Source organism: Pygocentrus nattereri, chromosome 23 (assembly GCF_015220715.1).
Source record: "Pygocentrus nattereri isolate fPygNat1 chromosome 23, fPygNat1.pri, whole genome shotgun sequence".
NCBI classification, from domain to species: Eukaryota; Metazoa; Chordata; class Actinopteri; order Characiformes; family Serrasalmidae; genus Pygocentrus; species Pygocentrus nattereri.
This window is the reverse complement of record NC_051233.1, coordinates 23,944,345-23,963,457: the sequence shown is the minus strand read 5'-3', so window position 1 is coordinate 23,963,457 and position 19,113 is coordinate 23,944,345. Positions and strand designations below refer to the sequence as shown.

The window sequence follows — 19,113 nt, the reverse complement described above, 5'->3', positions numbered from 1 at the left end:
TGCTTCATAGACCACTTGTGGTCCTTGGTCCAGTGGTTGAGAGACCCTGGTCTGACTGACCTGCGGAATAACCAGCTACAGAGTGTTGTTTTTATGTGATGTGTAAGGACAGACGATTTTCAAACAGAGGCTACAAGAAAAACATACCTGTAGGAAATTAAGTCGTAGCCAGCAAACATATGAGGATATCTCACTTAATGGCTTCTAAATGCTTCAAAGAAAGCTCTCAAATCAATTATAAACATGTTATACCATGATCTTGTACTTCTTTCAAGCTGGCAAAAATATCTTGCTGAGAAGTTCTCATTACGGTGTGCAGAATGGACAGCTTTTGTAAAACTTTTTTCTGTCAAACTGGTTTAATAGGAGTGCAGATGCGGATAGCCAAGTAGAATGGAACTGAAAATTCAGACAATTGTGGCCATCAGACTCTCCATGTACAAACCATTCTTTGTTCTTCTTTCTTTGGTCCAGGCTTTATCCAGCCAAGTGCTTTGTTGACAAGCACATGTAGGCTTACTGACAAATCTTCAAATCTCCATCATGAAAACCCTCAGGTTCCTATCAAAGCTATTTATGGATTGTTTACCACATTGAAACACCACGGTTGCTCGGTAACCAGATTATGATGAACATTCAGTTTCACTTAGCTCGGGGCTATACTGTAGCAGTCCAACAGTGACACTGTGAGCTCTAAACCAGTAGCTGATAAGTCACTTTTCCCTCAAACGTCTGGCTAACAGCGGAAGCCAGCAATTACTGTATGTCACACTCCATTTAGGAGAAGCTTCAGGTCCTGGAGGCCTTGGATGCTTCTGCTAGTGCATTGTAGCTAAGGTCCGCACCACGCAGATGAGTCACCCAGTTCGCTGCTCATTTAGCTTTGCCTCTAATCTTGAAGATTTTTTGGCCACATAGCAAGGAGAAGAAATGCGAAATAATAACTTTAATGGTAGCATGTATGTACATCTGAGTCATCATGTACAGGAAGCTCAGAGTATTCTGCCAAAATTGATGAAAGAAAAGGTTTTTACATAAGCTAGCAGATTAGCATAACCTGTGTATGGTGTGAAATGAGTATTTACAGTCATACGGTTCCGCTGCCTTATCTTACATGCTTTACATCATTCAGCAAGAAAAGGATTTTCACACTAAAAATGTCAATGCTTTAGGAATTTTGTTTTTTCGTACACTAAGTAATGTAGGATGCAGTCGAAAACGTCACACCTAGAATACCAACAGATGTTTTCACTTTACATATTTCACCAACAGATATTTCACTTTAAATCTAATTTGTAGCAAGCTCATTTTTTTAAATTACTTACGTGACACTTTATTTAAAAGAGCACTTTATTAAAGCCTAATTAGACACTTCTGAATGGTTTATTCACTGTACATTTATGCATTATGATCTGCATACTCTGAAAGGGCTTGTTAATTAGCCGGTGGTTAAATTAGGTGTGTTGACAGCAGAGAAAACACTAAAATGCACATCATAGGACCAGGCTTGGGACACTCAGCTTAGCTCTGAAGTAAAATGCTCAAATAAACCAATCAACCACCATTTGGAACCTGTAGGAATGAAATGCTGCTAATCATACACTAATACATTGTGCATTTGGATGGTAATTTGCCTAAAAGAGTCTTAACGGTGTTTATTTTGCATTATTACAAATGTTGATGCAAGTGTTTTCCACATAAACCTCCACTTAAGGTTTAAAGCAGGTCATAATGCATAAAGCTTAAAACATTTGCCAGTATCTAACTGTGAGCTTTATTGAACAAAAAGAACAGGGCCTTAAATAACCCCCCAAACAGGTGTACCTAAGGCCAAATGTTGTTCTTAATAAGTTATATGAATTATAGATATGCAGTAACATATCGCTCTAGGACCCACATACAAGTAGATCTACTCATCAGTATCCTGCTTTCTGTTTGTCTTGTTCTGTCTATCGCACTGCCAGTGTGGAAGTGGTACTGGAATTTCAGGCAGCAGTTGTTCAGGGAGGCCGCTTTCCCTTTGGCTGTGTTTGAGTCTTTGAAGTGCAGCTGTGGTGGCCGGCGATTAGATAAAGCGCATTTGATGCAGCCTCTGATAAAAGTAATCCCTTCATTTGCTGCCTGTCTCTCACTGGCTGGGGAGACTAGCGTTCCACGCGTAGTCATGGTAACGGCAGGAGAGCCACATGCACAGATGTATTCTGTAGGAATCCTGGTTTGATAACGCCACGTTCGCTTTTTACCAGCATGGCAGTGCAATTTTGCGCACATTATCCTCAAAATCAGCCGAAAATTGCTCTTTGTGATGGCAACTTCCGTTTGTTCAGTCCGCATTGGGTATTATCTGTTAAATGTCGCCACTTTCCTTCAGAACATACCATGCATCAGTGTAACCACTTGTGATTGCAGTTCAGTCCTGCTGTAAACGTAGTGTTTTAGGTGTAGCTGAAGCTTCTGGTATGGCTGCCTCAATGTTATTTCTACCCTGCTATTTTTGAAAACAGCAGATCATTTATTTTCGGTTATGCAGTGCTGTGCAAAACTTGGAGACCACCCTTTCATTGGTTTAACTTCCAGTCAAAGCAGCCATTAAGTATAAGTTAGAGGACTGCACTCCCACAACATCTTCCAGCATGGAGCTAGTTTTCAGTGTCACAATAAGGAGTTGGCAGTTTACCAGTGATAAGTATCACGTAATAGTTGGCATATCTATATAAGATCTAACAGCACATAATAGATTCTTTCTGAATAGCCATTTAAACTAGTTCTAAATAGAAGCAACCAGTCACATGAACAATCAAGTGAATTGTTTTCGTTTACACTGTACAAACAGCAGAACCTTCACACAGGTGGCCACAGCTGTAAAAAGTGTTCTTAATAAAGGTGAATATGCACGAACAAAGTAAATGAACGCAGATAGAAACCAGTTATAAAAGTATGTGCATATGAGCGGGACAAATTGTTTAGGTTGTAGGCGGGAGTGGGACAAATATTTCAGATTTTCTGCGTACGGGTGCAGGCCTAGAAAATTGGTCCAACGCAGTCCTCTAGTAAGAGTTATTTTTTAGTGTCTAAAAAGAAGGAAACATATTTTTTTTTACTCTGTTCCCACTTCCATCCTTCCATAATAAAATCAACCAATTACAGCTTTGCCCTCCCAACAAAAGCTGTTCCCAAAGATCTCAATGAAATTTTGTTCCCCTTCAAAGAGACACTAACATTCACACAAACTACCCAAACCCACCTTAGCTGCCTTCAGCTTTATTTTGCCTGGGCATCTAAGATGGCTTTAGGAGATATTTCTGAGGGGGTTAAATATAAGATAATCCTCTTGCATAAGGACCAGTCAAATAAATAACTGGAGCTATAAAAACAGGAGTTTCTAAAAATGTGGCTCCTAACAACTCGAGGCTTTCATCTTTGAAAGAGAGGAGAAAATCAAACGCTGCTCTTTCTTCAGCTCTGAAAAAATACCTTAGGTGTTTGTGTTCTGTTGTGTCCACTGTGAGAAGACAACACTATGAGTCTGAAATGATGAGTAGCTGTCAAGAGGCCCTTACTGAGAAAAGAAAACACAAAAAGGAGCAAAAAATAGACATTTGAGATGCTGAGTAAGGTTTGATGAACTGATGAGTCTAAATTTGCAATTGGGATTACTTGGATCATAAGGGGGCAGAAGCATGGAAAAAAAAGTCTTGAACGACTAGAAAAGAATAGAAGGCTGGACTTGATATTGTATTTAATCGTTGAGGCCTCTGTGTAAATTTCTTTTTCATGTTTTTTTACTAGATGCTAGCAAATGAACAACACGTACCTAAGGGTTGTTTTGCCTGGAAATTACTTGACAAAAAAATGTTCTCTGACTTCTGTGAGGAACTGTGTGTACTCTACCTTCCCTCATACGATGCAGGACAAACCTCAACTGCATCAGAGTGTTTACAGCTGAATCCTGACTCATCCTAAGCCACTTCTCCTAAACCAATACTAAACTGGTGCCAAGTGCCATATCTTCTGTCCATCAAGAAGTCAACTAGATCGATCTCTAATGATTTGGTCCTGCCTCATCAAGATGCAAATGTTAGTGTTAGCCACAGAGAGCTTTTTCAGTGTTCTAATCAATTAGTGTTGCCCCTCTTCTACCCTCTTGTCTGACAGAAACACAGAAAGGTACTGCTTTTTTTTTTTGGTTGCCATCAAACCACAAATTCCGTTTTTGCCCAAGCCGCACACTCCATCCCGCGAGCTCCCTAATTACAATTGATTCTCACAGTGTCCTTCCACTCAGTGCTCAGGTTAATTTATCATTTAGTTCCAGTCAATTATCCCTTACAATTTTGGGGAGCTCCACGGGTTGCACAAAGCACCCATTTTTGCTTCCACCTTACCAATTTTGCCAGTTTCAGGTTCTAGTATTCCCTCTTTCCCTCTATCTGTTTGTCCTCCCTGGCTCGAGTACAAGTTCCATGTCATATGACGTCAAGGTCTTGAAAATACACTCTTAAAAAAGATGGTTCTTCAAGGGTTCCTTGGTAAAGACAATGCATTTCTATAGAACCATGAACACTCAAAGAACCATTTGTATCCTTAAAAGTTTCTTTGCATCGTGGTTCTTCAGATTGATGGAAAATGTTCTAAATGGTTATATATAGAATCTTTTTGAAGAGGGTTCTACATGGCTCCAAAAAGAGTTCTTCTGCTGTAACAAACTTGTCATTGTAACAGTAGTAGAACCCTTTTTTCACCATTGTCTTTACTAAAGTACTCTTGAAGGTCCATCTTTTGTAAGAGTGTATTGCTGCACAATATGGACAAATGAGTTTTTTGTCCATAAAATACTATGGATAAAACACTCAAATATTGCAAGTATATTGCTCCATATTGTGATCTTGATGCACCTTAACCAACCCTGATTTATTTACAGTTCCAAATGGTCAAAGTACAGGTTATTCATTTTAGAGCAGATATTTCTTAGGAGATTATAAGGGAATGCACTTGCATAAGGAAATAGAAAAGTCAAAGGAAAACTATTAAAATAAAATGGGAAAACAACTGCGCAAGACCTGGTAGACCACCAAGACTTGGTAGTCTCCATCAGTTAAACAGTATTCAAAGCTTTCATCTTTGACCCTTATTAGCCCCACATGGGGCAAATTTCACCTCTGCAATCTAACCCGTCCGTGCAATGAAACACCACATATGCACTAGTGAAGACACACACAGTAGTGGGCAATGATCACAATGAGCAGCCCTATCTGCAGTACCCGGGGAGCAGTCGGGGGTGAGGTGCATTGCTCAAGGTCACCTCAGTCATGTACTGTCGGCTCAGGGGATCAAACTGGTGACCTTCCGGTCGCAAGGCTGGTTCACTAACCTCCAGCCCACGACTGCCCCCAAAGATATTCATGTTGGATAAAATGAATACATTGCTTCATCTAAACTGCCACAGAAACACTGATCTGGAACTGTGCACACAAAAACAAATTCCGATTGCTTAGAGGGCTCATTTGCATATTGCCTGTCGATGTCAGTTTTGCACCGCCACGATACCAATTAATAAGCGATATATTGGATAGCTGTAATTGGACGCCTGACCTTTATCCTAATGAATACCTACTTTGGACTGTTTTCTGATGACCTGCAAACAGATGCATTTTTCTCATGCATCCTACTTCATCTGCACAGCAAAGTGTCATGACGAATCCGAATGTACCTTTTCACAGCTGTCTGATTAGAGAGCGATGGCAGCACCATTTGAATGAAAAAAAGATTGCCTTTCATTCCTTTGCCCATCATGCTGTCACCCCTTGTGAGCTTTCCTCAGTAGAAAGCCTCCCAGTTGGATCATTAATTTTCTCCAAAAATGCCCTGGACATTTGACAGTCAGGAGCATCCCCAGACCCTGTCAGAGTGTCCATGTAAGCAAATAGGATTATCTCTCCCTCCTGTTGTTTTCTTTTCTCTCTCGCCCTAGGCCAAGAAACAGATAAAAAAGAGAGAGAGAGAGAGAAAGAGAAGCCAAAAGTGGACTGTCCGCCTTGCCGTGATTAATGGTTTCATAACGTTGGCCTGAAGAGCGAGATTTTTGCGAGCCGCGACGTGCAAATGAATAGGCAAAGGAGAGACAGTGAGTGAGAGAGAAGAGAAGAGAGTGAGCCGATCCAAATGATCAGTATGACCTTTTCAAACTGCTGCCGCCATAATGGTGCCGCACAGCAACCGGTCCACGAGGGGCGGGTGTACGTCTAGGTCTCTGTCGCGGCCCTGTTCGGTGTGACTCACCACTCTTCCGCTAGATTCTCTGTGCTCACCTACCGTTTTACTCTCACATGCAGGAGTCTTTAAGAGCCGATCCTTTTTTTTTTCCTATATTTTCTTTGTTACTTTTCCATTGCTACACTGTGATCAATGCACCTGAGGATTGTGTGGTAAATTGAAAATTGCTAATAATAATACAGCTTTTTTTTCAACCTTAAAAAGAAATTTCAGTAACTTTTCAACATTTCTGCATAACTAAATCTTTAAGAAAATCGTTCAGTCTAGAGAAACCTGCCCACAAAAAAAAAACACCTCTATGATGATGCAGGTTATGCTAATAAACCTATGAGATTCTAGTAGTATGTTAGCAATAAGATGACAGCAATTCAAATGAACTTTTTTTGGCCGTCTAAGATTAAACACAGATGTTTCAAGCTTGTTAAAACATTCCATGTGTTATTTGACGCTTTTAACGGACATATTAACATGTATTTTAACTCCATAATGAGCCCTGATGTAGAGCTGCCGCCAGTGTTTTTTCGGTTTCTGACAAATGAAATGCATTAATCATTGATTCCACTGTCAGTTCCTAATCATGTAAGTGGTTAATCTGACATGCTCAGTTCAGCTCCTGAAGTCCTAATCAATGAGAGAACTCCCTTGTATTTACCTAGAGACCACAGAGGAAAAAAAATTGGGTTTGGGTCATTTTACTTTGGAAGCTTCAAGAATTGAATTATTTCCACCCAAAATATGAAAGTGAAATTAGAGTACTACTACATTCTGTGTAGAGGTTAAATACAACAAGCATGATTACACTAAATAGACATAAACTAAAAATTTAGTTTAGTCGGGCGGAAGGCAGGATACACCCTGGACAGGTCGCAGGTCCATCGCAGGGCAGACAGACAGACACAGACAGTCACTCACACACTCACACCCAGGGGCAATTTAGACTGCATGTCTTTGGACTGTGGGAGGAAACTGGAGAACCCGGAGAGAACTCCACACAGAGAGGACCCCGGTCACCCAGCAGGGGAATCGAACCCAGGCCCTTGTTGTGAGGCGACAGCGCTACCCACCACGCCACCGTGCCGCCCCTACCCTGAAAATTTGACATCTAAAAAAATACCAGAAAAGTTATTGTTAATACAAAACACTTTATCAGTACTTTGGGTTTATTGCTTAACTCTTCATGCTAATTATCTCAACCTTGGTATGTTAGTTTGGACTGTATAATGATTTGGCCTTTTTTTGTAATTCCCAAACTATTGTTAAAAGCACGAGACAAACTCTTTTGTGCCAAAAGTGGTTTAAACTGAGAGCCTTTTTAAAGCTGAATGGTTTGAGTGCTGATGAGTGCTTATGTCACAACAATGAGATAAAATGTGTGGTGTTTGGCTTCAGATACTGTCACAAATATTTGCATGTGAATTGTCTAACCTGGTTGGATTTTATCCGATAAGATGCTCCTTAGTGTAGAAAAGCTAGGTGTTCCCCAGCGTCTGACGGATGGAGCATTTGACCTGAGCTCGATACCAAACCTGTCATCGCCTTTATCTGCTCGGTAAATGATTAGGACCTGCTGCTGGTGATGGCAGACCGCTGTATTACACCCTGACTGATGAGAGGTGCTGAATTCCCCCTGCACGCGTTCCTGCTGCACGAGGAGACATCAAACCGAGCCGAGGCCGAGCCTCCACGCTCCAGCGCTTCTCCGTCTCCCCTCACTGCCGGTGCGGCAGACAGCGTGTGTATTACAGTCAGGCTGCTGTCCTGCTGTTTCTCACAGGCGCCGCATCTGACCCGCCACATCTCCTGGGCAGCTCCCATCAAAGAGACTGACAGCCAGGGAGGGCGGGTGAGACACTCCTGTGGCCCTGTTCGTGCTGCACCTCTGCTTTTCTACTAAACAGGCTGGCGGTGTAGCAGAGCAACAGTCTGGCATGTGCTGTGTGCTGAAGGAGTGAAAAGAATACTTTGCTCAAAAACTAAAGTTGCTAAACGTGTTAATGGGGCACACTGACGTAGAACTACAATTCAGTGTGTTATTTGTTCTGTAGGCTTTCTAGCACATGCCTGAGCCATTTTTACAGCTGGCATTCCTCACTGGGTCATATTTTCATCCAGTAATATTCTCTTGTTACATTACCCAGCATGCAATGTGCAAATACATTGTGCAACTCCTGGGTGTCTCCATAGGTCTTAAGAAATCCTGACTGTTAGCCAAAGCACTAGGCTTATAATTGCATCTATGGGGCTAGCTAATGCTTATCTCAGTCAGTTGTCAAACAAGATACCTTTGTTTTTTATTAATGACAAAATGCCTGCAGAGTGCAGGTGGAAAATGCAAGTGCTAAAGCTAAAGTGGTCATTTAGCAATGTGCAGTCCCCCAGAATTCAGTCCCCTGTTCAGGCAGTCCTTAAACAAGACTGCTATCATTATCATTCAATGACATTGGAAACAGCGTAAATAGGGCACTTAGAACTAGAGAACTATGTTAGATCATAAAGGACCAGTGGGTCCATCTTTATTTTACACAAAATAGACACCAAAGACGAGATCTTTGTCCCTGCAGCCAGAGAAAAGAAACTAAACTGAGGTGTCTAGATAACTGGGTAGCTATTATGCTAACATTACCATTTCAATACTTGTTGTTCTTATGTGTCGAGTTGTTTCTCCTGAGTAATCCGTGCTCTCAACTGTAACAATCGTTGGAAGATATTCAGCAAAGTAAGGCTGTTCAATTAAGGCAAAAATCACAAATGATTATTTTGGCCAGTGTTAATGACTCATTGACTTTAGAAACTTCATGCCTTTATTAACTTTTAAAAACGTGTCTTTTTAAGAGCAGATTTCCTTGAATTTGAATTAGAATTCAACTGAAATACAAAAAAAAAATCCAGGAAGGGTGTATGCTGGATTCACAAGACAAAACAAGGACATCATTGCGAAACAGATTGCAGCAAATAATTCCATCTCGATTATCTTGTTTTCATTAGTGTTGAAAACTAAAATCAAAATTGAAAATAACATTTGATTAATCAGCCGGTCCTACAGCAAAGTTATGCTTCTGCAGTAACATATTCTGAAGTTGTAAGAGGCTTATTCTGTTATAAGTGAATTGCGTTGACATTTGATTGAAATATCAGTGCAATACACTTGTAATCTGAACATCTTAATAAGCAAAGAACAGCATGCAAGGCAGCCAAACAGTTCCATTGTTTATCAGATTGTACTGGTGACTTACTTTGGAACTGTCTTTATGGAATGATGTTTGTGTGATAGCAAGATGTACTTGGTTTTCTTTGGACAGCCACAATGAGTGCATTTATGTGTAATATGATCATTAGCGAATTTCAGCAGTTATCTGATTATTTAGTCATGTCAACAGCAAATTCTGATTTCTTAAATTGGATTTTGGCCATCATGGGGTTTCTATAAATCTCATAAAGAGTGTTGGATTGCAGCTCAGTAGTCAGGTTGTTCAGTGCATTCTGTGAGTTAATTGGCTAGTTGCAAAGCAGAAATCCAAGAATTCCCTTTATCTGATTACCTAGAGTGCATGTACTGGTTGTCTTTTCTGCTCAGTGGATGATGTGCCAAAAGGGGCATCATGCAAACCAGAATTTTGGGGGACACAATTGGAGCAGGAGGCATGGGGGTCCTTTCCCAGCAATTTAACATATACACTCACTGGCCACTTTATTTTTTTTTTGCTAGTAAAATGTTGGACCCACATTTGCCTTCAGAACTGTGTTAATTCTTCATGGCATACTTTCAACAAGGTGTTGGAAACATTCCTCAGAGATTTTGGTCCATATTGACATGATAGTATCACACAGTGGTTGCCCATCTATGATGCCAATCTCCCGTTCCACCACATCCCAAAGGTGCTCTACTGGATTGAGATCTGGTGACTGTGGAGGCCATTGGAGTACAGTGAACTCATTGTCATGTTCAAGAAACCAGTTTGAGATGATATGAGCTTTGTGACATGGTGCATTATCCTGTTGGAAGAAGCCATCAGAAGATGGGCACACTGTGGTCATAAAGAGATGGACATGGTCTGCAACAACACTCAGGTAGGCTGTGGCATTTAAATGATGCGGAATTGGTACTAAGGGGCCTAAAGTGTGCCAAGAAAATATCCCCCACACCATTACACCACCAACACCAGCCTGAACCGCTTTCATGCTGTTTACACCAAATTCTGACCCTATGATCTGAATGTTGAAGCTGAAATCAAGATTCGTCAGACCAGGCAACATTTTTCCAGTCTTCTATTGTCCAATTTCGGTGAGCCCGTGTGAATTGTAGTCTCAGTTTCCTGTTTTTAGCTGACAGGATTGACACCCGGTGTGGTCTTCTGCTGTTGTAATAAGTGGTTATTTCAGTTACTGTTTCCTTTCTATCATCTTGAACCAGTCTGTCCATTCTCCTCTGACCTCTCACATCAACAAGGCATTTTCGTCCACACAACTGCCGCTCACTGGATATTTCCTCTTTTTCAGACCGTTCTCTGTAAACCCTAGAGATGGTTGTGCGTGAAAATCCCAGTAGATCAGCAGTTTCTGAAATACTCAGACCAGCCCATCTGACACCAACAACCACGCCACGTTCAAAGTCACTTAAATCACCTTTCTTCCCCATTCTGATGCTCGGCCTGCACTTCAGCAAGTTGTCTTGACCACCTCTACATGCATAAATGCATTGAGTTGCGGCCATGTGATTGGCTGATTAGCTATTTGTGTTAACAAGCAATTGACCTAATAAAGTGGCCGGCTGATTCAAAGACTTTGCGGGGGTTATTTTAAAACTTCAATGAATCTGTTTTTGTGCCTCAGTAATCTTCCACTTTATATTAGGGCAAATACTGCACTTATTTAGATATTTTCATATCAGTTATTTGTGCTGTTATGGTTACTGAAAATGAGTCACTTATTCACTCATTTCTACACTAGCTTACACTGTGGCCACTTTTCTTGAAAAAAAGCTCTTCTCTCTCATCTCTTGTCTGCTTCACCCAAAAAGCGGCATACATTTACATAAAAAGACAATGTCCACAATCTAGATTAGTTTATAGTACATAGATAATAAAGCAGATTAAAAAGAAACATACCAACGTGGTAATAGCTGTATTTTCAAACATTGCAAAGGAGGCAGCATGAGTATGGAGACTGTTCATTGCCATAAGTTTCACACAGCTCTCTTTTACCAGTATTAAATAAGATACTGTTCTATTACAAGTCACAGTGAAGCTAGTGAGCCAGAAGGTTCAACAGCCAGATTGAGCGGTGGCTGCTAACTTTGACTGGTATTGACTATCTATCTTGCAAAGCAAACCATGCCTATAATTCACAAATGCAGTTAAGTGTGTATAAATAAGTGCATTTCATTTCCACACATTTGAAAATGGGATTGATCTACTAACTACTTCAGCAACACACCGTTCATCAACAGTTCTGCACTGAGTGCTGTGTTCATCTGTACCTGTTGTTGCAAACTGACTTCATCCTGCAATTGGAAGGAACCATTATTTTGGGAGGGGGTTATAAAAATACTATAAATGAAGATATCAAAGCTCTGGTGGCTTTGCTTGAATGGGCATACCATGTTTGTGTGGCCATGCACTAGTTTGGCAAATAAGTATAGATTTTTACTGTTTCTGGACCTAACTAACCCATCCTTGGCAACTCACTCACATTAAAGCACTTGTGTTTTGGAGCGGCAGTACAGTGTACTCACATTTTTATAGTTAAAACCTAGAACTAGGGTTTGATTGAATTGTTAGCATACATATTTACTCCTTCTTCCTGTGATTAAATGGAATGAGTAACCATATAGTGATATGTATGACACAGTGATATGTCAGTATTTAGATAATGGCATCTTAAATGGTTGACTGAGCACGAGTGCTCATGCACAACCCGGACAAAAACTGCAAAACAGTAGAGCGAAGGAAACAAACAGCATGTTAATCGTTATTTTTTGTGTGGCCAAAACTCAAAAGTACCATTTTTGTACCGTTTTTGGCTTAAAGTTTACATTGTGTACCTAGTCCATATATTTGTACGTGTATTAGTGTTATTATTTATTCAATGAATACGGGCTGAAATATCCCCACAGCTATCCGCACTTTCTTTAACCAAAGTACAAGTCATTGTCTGAGTTTGGATGACTGCCAGAAATGCAGATAAGGATGCGTCTATCTGGCTCTGACTTATGTGTATTGGAAGCAAGAAGTATATCACAGAGTATATCACATATACGTGTGTGTGAGTTGATGTAGCTCGAAGCCAGTGGGAGTCAGTCTCTTTCTCTCTGAAAGTTGTGCTCTATCGATTGTTCTATAGAATGTCCTGCACTTTATTCAACATTGCAGTGTCAATACAACACTGAATTGCTCCGTCAATGCAACTGTACAGGCCCATTGCTGATATTTATGATATTTTTCTGTGTGAGTGAGAGCCATTTCCAAGAATGTGGATAAAAAGGATGAGCTGTATAGGTGCACTATGCGGTATGAAATGAATGTAATGGGATTAGATACTCTGCACAGGATCAATACAAACAAGAGTGAAATTATCGTGTGACTGTCACACCGTGATGCTGTTTTGTTCAAATTAGGTGACATGATAGGGTATTTGCTGTCATGTACCTTCCAATTACATCCAGTTGTTTGGACAGAATAATTTGCCTGGTACATATTGACAGTGATGCAGCCGTTGAAATGAGACCAACCCAAACAAATCATCTCAGAAGTCAACAGTGTCTTCCTCTGCTGCATGTGTCAGCAGCAACCTTGCAGTAAGTTTAACCATGGCACTCGTCAGCTCATCTCCGAGGTTAAAGGGTGGTAACGAATCCCATCTATTTCATATTGAGTGAAGGAGAGTTCAGCCTTAAGGCAACGACAGCATTGATCATCTGCTTGTTAAGCCTGCACGCCTTCTTTGCTCCGGTCATCCCGTTAGATCTACCTCAGACCGAGACTTGAGTCAATACAGGGAGCTGACATAAACACCTTGCTAAGCAAACAAACAGTGTGCTAAGCATGCCTCATTCTGACTTGGGTAAACGCACTTGTTTTTTAGAATTAGGATCATTTTAACTTGTAGAAGAACTTGTAGAAACTATAAACTGGTCTCAGATCAACAGACAATAGCAAAAAAGCTCATGGAAGCAATTATAGAACAATAGCGAGCATTTTCCTTTTTGTAATTTCAGAGTTGTACTTGTTGATGTGTGGCATTATCGAGGAGGATGTCTGGGATGGCTCTGGCAGGAAAATAAATGGATTTTTCAAAACAATAATTATGGTGTAGCAATATGCCCCCTGTGTTGTCTTAATGGTGTCCTGACAGTGTGTTATTGTGTGTGAGTGCCAAAGCGAGGCTTGCAAGCCTTATGTGGATGTAATCACTGGGTTGTGATCCTGAGCTATGATTTGCAAATAGCTAAATGCAGCAGATTAGTACTGCATTTAGGGCTTGAGCCACAACATGTTGACTAACTTGCGGCTTAACTTTTCTTTAACTTGTGACTCAACTTTGTCTCTAGACAGAAAATTCACAAAAAGTAAGCCTGAGGGAAAAAAATTATTAATTAATTATTGATTAAATTAGGACTGCCAATGTCAACATGGTTACTGAATAAAACTTTGTTCCCAGCTTTACATGCGTTAGTTTAGTGAAGGTCATGCACAGTCATTACTGCGTTTTCCTGCAGCTCGCAGCAACATCAGGTTCAATACAGTAAGACAATCAGCCTTTCATTATAGAAACGCCATCAGTCTGATGGGCAGAATGAAGAGCTAAATGCAAAAGGTGTGAAGCAGAGGCAAAACAACTTTAAATGATGGCTAGCATGTGTTTTGGGTAGCAACTAGGTAGCTAGTGCCGTAGCTAATTTAGCGCAAGTTGTTTAGTAATCCATTTGTTTTTCCTTTGAGCTTCGCTTTCAGCGCTCCAGTTCCATCCTTCAGACAGGTTTTTCTGAAGTGAAAGGCTTGTGATATGAAGTCTTATGAGGTTTTCAGTACAGAGATCACTAATAGGCGGACCGTAGTCCAAGCCTGGACCCAGACGCTGTCCTATGCGGACCTGAACCTGTAAATGGTAAGCTATGGATAATTATTTAATTTAGACGGGTTGGTTCAATTTTAACCACCGTAACTTTCCGTAACTAAGACTAATCACGTATTGTACATATCACATGTGACACTACTCAGCCAATCAGATCTGTGCATTGCAATGAGCACTGAGATTCGAGTGAGAGATGCCACACAGGGGATGAACGAGGTGAAACACAGCAGTCGGAGAAGAAAGTGAGTCAGAGGGAAGTTATTTCACATGGTGTGATCTAAAAAGAGAAAACTGACTGAATATATATTCTTGAAATACTCCTGAATTGTACTTTAGTTGATTTGATATTCAGTTGTTGACTACATGTTGATATTCCTACTAGGCTGCTTCAGTTTACAGTATATGGCACTGAATCATAATGCAAGTTAGACAATATGATGTTCCAGACCTTTGATTGAGGATATTTTCTCTAACTGGACCTTCATGAATTTTAATTAAAGACCCCTGTTTTAGTGGATGTTTACATTTGTACAGTGCAATGCCTCAAGCTACTAACAAGACTAAGCTAAAATTCTGTACTAAAGACAACCCAATACTCAACTCGGACTCACACCCCAGAGACTCAACATGAAACCGAGAGACTTGAGACTCGGCTAGGACTCACATCCCAGAGACTCAAGACTCGGCTTGGACTCACATCATGGAAACTCAAAACTTTGCTTGAAATTGCACCCTAAAGACGTGAGACTCGGCATGAAACCCAGAGATTTGATAATCGACTCAACCCCAACTCACACTCCAGAGACTCGACTCAGACACACACTCCAGAGACTCGAGAGTCGGCTCAAACTTGCATCCCAGAAACTCAAGACTCAGACTCAAACCCCAGAAACTCAATACTTGACTTGGACTACATAGTGTAATTACGTAATCAGTAAGAAAGTTTGGGCTCTGCAGCTTTGGTACGTATTGAATTCTGTGGAACATTCTTCTTTGTAGTGGGAAAAGCTGAGTCAACCTCCAGCACCCCTCCCTAGTGCTATAGGTTGCTTAGGCTCACATGCTGTGGTGTAACATGCTGGATACCAGTGTTCCCAGCCTGATCATGACTCACGATTACAGCTACACTGCAGGGCCATCATTGGTTGTTGTACTAATGCTGGCCAGCACACATTAAAAATCAGAAAACTGGCAGATGGAAGGAGAGGTAGGGGTAGTACGAGCTGCATCTGTGGCACTCTAAAGATCATGCTGTCTCTCTTTCTCTCTTCCCCTCTTTTTCTGTTTGTCTCCATCTCTCTGTCATCTCCAATGATAACTGACAAATGCATCGCTTCAGCATCAGTTCTGTGAAACCTGCAGGAGTCTGACAGGTTTGTTACCGCTATGCAATGTTATGAACTGCTGTAGCCACCACTGCAGAGGACAGACATTACTCTCAGAAGACATAATGCCTCTCTGCCCATTACAGTTCTTTTGACAGGCAGCAGCAGGCCCCTGCACACGTTTTAATGTCACACTAATATTGTTACACTTGATAGATGCACTCACAAAATTGCCTCCAAGCAAAGTAAAGAGACTCTTTCTTTGCAATGCCACCATTGTTCCACCAAACGCACACGCCCACACGCCTAAAACGCGCTTTATTTCGTTCGTTCACGCACACCATGTTTGACAGCCAGTCTGCAAATGCGTGGCTGGGTTCAAATGTGCGGCTTCCATTGACAGGCTCTGAAATCACCACCTACTCGGTTCAGACGGGTTTGACTCAGCTGCCCTGTAACAACACCCTATGAAGGTCCACTCCCTTTCTAATTATTTACCAGCCAGAGAGCTGCTCTCATTCTCTGTCTCTCTCACTGGGAAACTATAGATGTGCTAATCTAACTCACTTTGATACGCACAGGGTGCCAGCTCCCTGAAGTACCTGTGAAAATTCCTATTTTTTTATTTTCCAGGGACTGGTTGATACTAATGTCACAAACGTCTGGTTTAGTAAATTGGACAAGCAAACATTTAGATTCTATCCGTTTTTTGAAAAAAAATAACTGCTCACACTTTTCAACGGTCAGTGAACCAGCTTACAAACATCAGCTACATCATACATGCATACATAGTACATCTTTTCCAAAAGTACTTTTCACAGACTGGCTGATCTTGCAACATCAAGTCATTCAAATTTAACAGAATCCTTAATAGTCAGAGCAATTTGATGTAAAACTGTCCGTTCTAGAGAGTCGGAATTATTTACATTGGTGAAGTAACCAGACACTTGAGGAGTTTAATGCCTCTAAAAGCTCTCTTACACTCTCAGTACACTGCCTGATGCCTGAGACATCATTCTCTAATAGTTCTGAGAAGTCTTAAGGTTAAGTGACCCTTATTAGTCCCACAATGGGGAAATTTCACCTCCGCATTTAACCCATCCGTGAAGTGAAACACCACATACACACTAGTGAGCACACACACGCTAGGGGGCAGTTAGCACACTTACCCAGAGCGGTGGGCAGCCCAATCCGCAGCGCCCGGGGAGCAGTTGGGGATTAGGTCTTGCTCAAGGACACTCAGTCATGTGCTGTCGGCTCTGGGGATCGAACCAGCGACCTTCCGGTCACAAGGCTGGATCCCTAACCTCCAGCCCATGACTGCCCCATAAGCTTTCATGCATTGGCCGGGAATCGAACCCGGGCCTCCCGCGTGGCAGGCGAGAATTCTACCACTGAACCACCAATGCTTGGCCTAAAACATATTTTTAAAATGCATTTATGAAGATATATGCTTGGTGTTGTAAGACTGAATAGATCACAAAGAAAACTTCATATTTAGCAATACTTTACCATTAACATTTCATATGAAGCCTGTACACTCACTGGTGGTGTTGAGTAGTAAGTAAAGTTGCTGTGTTTGCACTGTGGACATCGTGACTCCTGCTTACTCTGAACATCATTGTAGAGAAATCTTCAAGAAGTCTTTACATCAAAACACTCAATGCTTTTATTTAGATTTTAGTGATTTTAATTATGAAGAGTACTCAGAGGAATTACCCTGTAAGAGCATCTGAAGCCTTGGTCAGTGTCACTAATGTTTCAGAATCTTCAAATAAATTACAATACGGTTTTTCATGTGATCCAGTCTGAGATGTAGGGATGTGCACTCAACAAAAATGATTTATGGCCATCATAAACATCAAGCAAATATTTTACATAAAACTTATTTTAAAAACATTCAAATATACTTTACTTATTTCTATTCATTAGAAGCAACCCAATTTAGATAAATCCAGAACTGACTTAATTGAATTGTAAAAGATCGATTCGATTTTTCCACTAAATCTTATTAAGAGGCAGTGCGCATGCAAGCAAGCAGAGTTTATTTATATAGCGCTTTTTACAACAGGTGTTGTCACAAAGCAGCTTTACAGAACAATCAGAGGTATCAAAAGAAAATCCGACAACTGGCAGATGTGCAATAGTAACAGGGGACGCATCATCAACCAGGACATTGCTTCAGCTGGCATGGTGGACACGAAACAGCTATTTTTACAACCTCCCTTTTTTTTTTTTTGCCATCCTTTTTTATACAGTACAGCAGTGAAATAGTGATGCGCATAAATTTCATTTGTGTTTTTAACTTTTTTGACCAGATATTAATGTTTCATTTTGCTTATTTTGAGAGTTACTGTAGACAATGCAGTGAACTAGCTATCTAGCATCCTTGTGATGTTAGATAGCTTTATATACAGCTTATTGTGAAGCTGTATATAAAGATGTATTCTATTAATATTCAAATCAACAGGTCATGTTTTTTGTAACTGTAGGTGACCTCGACATATGAGCATGGCATGAAGGGACTGATAGCGTTAGCTACTGTAGCTAACTCGCATGATGGTTAGCATGAGAGCTGCGCCTCAGTAGGAATGCTGTGCACATAAACATCTGCAGTTCAGTTGAGAGGGAGTAGAAATTCTAACGCAGGGAATTTGACCACAACTGAAATCTATAAAGTTATGTTTCATTTCTTTCACATTAGACTTTAAAGTTTACATGTGTCTTGTAATGTAACTCAGCAAATACTGTTTAATACAGTTTGGACTACAATAAATGTTTGTGAATTTAGCATGTCATTTAATACATTTACACAATCTAAGTAATTGTGCTGTGAATACAGAAGGTACTATTAACTCAGAAATACATGAATGTTATGTAAGAGAATTGCATAAATCCTACAAGTACTTTTAATTTAAACATTAGTTAATTCAATCACGCTTATTGAACATGATGGAGAAACAAATTATAATACCATTTTTTTGCATTGGATTTATGTATTTAAATTGGAAAATTAACATGTAATTAAAATGCATAAGTTTTAACTTTTGGGCTTAAATATTTTTGGAGTGTGGGCAATGATTTTGTGGTGTGCCTTTTGCTGTTCTTAGCCTGATTGTGAAAGAATTATTGCTGTATTGTCTTGCATGGTTTAATGTAGCTTAATGCGTTTCATACCTGAGCAGAATGATTTCATACTGTCATGATATATCAAGTCACCTTCCTAATCTAGACCCAGCTGAAAAATGTTCATGTTTGATGGGGATGTGAAGCATTTTTGTGTGTAACGCTTCAGGTCGAGAGTAATTAGTGTTTCCTATTCACAAGCCAGAACGTTTTAATTTGATTACAGCTTTCGATTTTTGTGAATTAGCCAGAATCCTTAATGAGGCCTGTTCACGTCCCTTCCTCCTGTGTGCCTGTGGGAAATCCGCCTGCCTGAGAG

General features: G+C 40.5%; 1 protein-coding gene and 1 non-coding gene across 3 annotated transcripts in view; one reads left to right on the top strand and one right to left on the bottom strand.

Moving 5' to 3' along the window:
• doc2b (double C2-like domains, beta) overlaps positions 1 to 19,113 on the top strand; it is a 294,549-nt gene that overhangs the window by 126,060 nt on the left and 149,376 nt on the right. The window lies entirely within an intron of this gene.
• On the bottom strand, positions 17,007 to 17,077 carry trnag-gcc. The gene has a single exon. It is a non-coding gene; the product is annotated as a tRNA-Gly (tRNA).